Raw genomic sequence first — 2941 nt, forward strand, 5'->3', positions numbered from 1 at the left:
GACACCCCTACAATGACCTTGCAACCCGCCCTACAACACCCTTTTGGGTCAGGTCCCACAACTTGAGAAACACTGGTCTCACCCATGGAATCTATATAGTATAGGGTAAAAGCACACAAAACCAGATTTCATGGTCCATGACACATTTTTCATGGCCATGAATTTGGTAGGGCCCTACCGATGATGCAGCATCCCTGTGTCCACCCACTTCCTCCAGAACCCCAGAACTCTCTGCTTCATCTCCCCCCCTGGCCTTTTTCTACAGCCTGCTTGCATAATTCCTCCATAGTATTCAACATAAAAACAGAAGAACTGCCATACTGGGTCAGATCAATGGCCCATCTAGTCCAGTATCCTGTCTCCTGACAAAAAGAACGAGGAGTACTTGTGGCACCTTAGAGTCAAACAAATTTATTTGAGCATAAGCTTTCATGGGCTACAGCCCACTTCATCGGCTGCATAGAATGGAACATATAGTGAGGAGATATATGGCCAATGGCAGGTGCTCCATAGGGAATGAACAGAGCAGGTAATCACCCAGTGTGCTTCATCTTAAGTTTTGTAAGGTGCTGTTTTAAAGCATCCCCATCCACTGCAATGGGTTGTGGCTGAGGTACCTCTCTCGCAGCTGCTCTTTCCCTGTTCTAACCCTCTCTCCCCCATCTGTGCATTTTATGGTGGGGGAGACACCCCCCTCCCCCTGCCCCAATCCCACAGGTTCTGAAACAAAAAGGAATGGCCAGGTCACACCAGCAGGCAGCTGGCTTCTATAAGAAGAGCCAGACTGGGTAAGACCAAAGGCCCATCTAGCCCAGTATCCTGTCCTCTGACAGTGGCCAAGGCCAGGTGCTTCAGAGGGAATGAACAGAACAGACAATCATGTCGCCTCTGTCTATTTTTTACAATCCTCTGCTCCCCTTTTTGGCAGTGGGAGTAGCAGATGACTAGCAAGCCGTGGCAAAGGGCCAGCAACTGAGCGAAACAGGATCTTGCAAGGCACCAGGAAACTCAACCAGGAGAACAAACAGTTGCTCCTTTCTCGGACAGGGCTTGAAACCCCAGTCACTTTTAGCTGTGTGCAGGCTGGGAACATTTCACTTTTTTAAAGCCCCAAATCACGGCTCATGTAACTTGCACTGAACAGACACACTGCTCCTGTATTGTCACTATCAGCCCACTAGGTTTTATGGTAATAGGGAATGTCGAAAGCTGAGCTGATCAGTTAGAAAATAGCAAAAGAGAAAATGTTTGAAAGAACGGGATTTTTTTTTATTTTAAGGAAAAGAGGGCTCGTCCGGGATTTGAACCCGGGACCTCTCGCACCCAAAGCGAGAATCATACCCCTAGACCAACGAGCCAGCTGTTTAACGAGCCTAGCTGAACGGCTCTTGTCTCTTACGACTATTGTAGTTTTTGTTGATCTTAATTTGTAAGAGTGATAATTTGGTTGAAGTAGTCTCTTTTATTGGACCAACTTCTGTTGGTAAAGGACTTGAAGAAGAGCTCTGTGGAGCTCAAGAGCTTGTCTCTTTACCAACAGAAGTTGGTCCAATAAAAGGAATTACCTTACCCACCTTGTCTCCCTCTTACTTATGCCTTTCTGTGACTTCAGTTGTCTCTTTTCCATGTTAAGGGTAAGAGAAAGCTCAACTTTCTACTGCCGTTTATTTCTTTTTGCCTAATTGGCTCCATTCTCTGGTGAGATTTGCATTTCCTAGAACCTGCCTTCTCTTCTCTAGCTTCTCCTCCATCATTCAAAAATGCCCAAGTCCTTCAGGACTAGAAAGTATCTTCACTTTCTGAACCTCTTCTATAGTTCTTCGTTTAGACGTGTCTTTTCAATTTCAGCTTTACCCCCACAGCCCAAAAGCACACACAGGGTCTGTGAAGAAACCTAAGTGGTGCTCCAGAATTTGCATTCTGTGGATTAGTAAACAAGACACTTTCATGGGATCCCTTTCCCTTCCAACATACCACCTCCCAACAGATTCATCCTCATATAAAATCTATCCATCGATAGATGGGTAAAGTGATAGACAGTGTAGAATGGCAAATCAGTTTTCAATACAAGTCCATATTTGTCTCTCTAATTAAAATCTACCAAAGATAGAGATGGGTTCCTGAAATCATATTTTTTTAAACTGGCAGGAACTGAGGAAACAAAGGAAAATAGGAGATTTGTTTCACTGAAGAACTAAGCTACCTTGAGTACCTTAAAATTTACAGACTTTTTTTGTACTTTTAATTTTAATGCACAATTTCCCTGTCTTTTTAGTGCTTTAAAAGTCCAATAGTCATGAAAGAATCTTATAATCTTATATCTGCAATTCCTAATTCTTTCTTTCTTTCTTTCTTTCTTTCTTTCTTTCTTTCTTTCTCCCTCCATTGTTCTTACAGGGCCTTTAATACATTATGGGACCACATTAGAATAAAGCAGTGATGTTACAACAGTATAAAATTGGAACCAGCAAAAGGAGAATGATGTCCAGGCATTTTCAAATTTAGCTTCGATTTAATTATTTTATTTCATTTTGTTTGTTTGAATTAACTTTCTGTTTTTGTTTGTTTGTTTGTTTTGTTGGGGTAAGAGAGGGTTGCATTTTCTTTATATGGATTTTTATTTATATGGATTATAAGGATTCAGTTCAAAGTCAGTCACTGTCACACTTATAAGAGCAATTTGTTTTTGCATAACATAGTAGAAGCTTTGAAACGAACTTTTGTTGAGCTGTTATTGTCACAATGGCTTATCAGTTTTCTTATGAAAGTGGACAAGAGCTACTAGTACTGTATTCTAGCCTGTCATTTTTGAAGTCAAATTACTGTAAATTTGCATCTTCCACGAGCCTACTAGTTACAATATTGTCTGCCTAGAGTACATTATCCCATTTTATCACAGCTGGTGCTAACTGTAGTTTACAACATAAATCCACTCAAAAAC

At 41.5% G+C, this 2941-nt stretch overlaps 1 non-coding gene across 1 annotated transcript; it reads right to left on the bottom strand.

Moving 5' to 3' along the window:
* Positions 1 to 1286: 1286 nt before the first annotated feature.
* Positions 1287 to 1358, bottom strand: TRNAP-UGG. Its single transcript has one exon. It is a non-coding gene; the product is annotated as a tRNA-Pro (tRNA).
* Positions 1359 to 2941: the final 1583 nt, after the last annotated feature.

This window comes from Terrapene carolina, unplaced genomic scaffold (assembly GCF_002925995.2).
Source record: "Terrapene carolina triunguis isolate 2854851 unplaced genomic scaffold, T_m_triunguis-2.0 Scaffold11418, whole genome shotgun sequence".
Classification (NCBI taxonomy): Eukaryota; Metazoa; Chordata; order Testudines; family Emydidae; genus Terrapene; species Terrapene triunguis.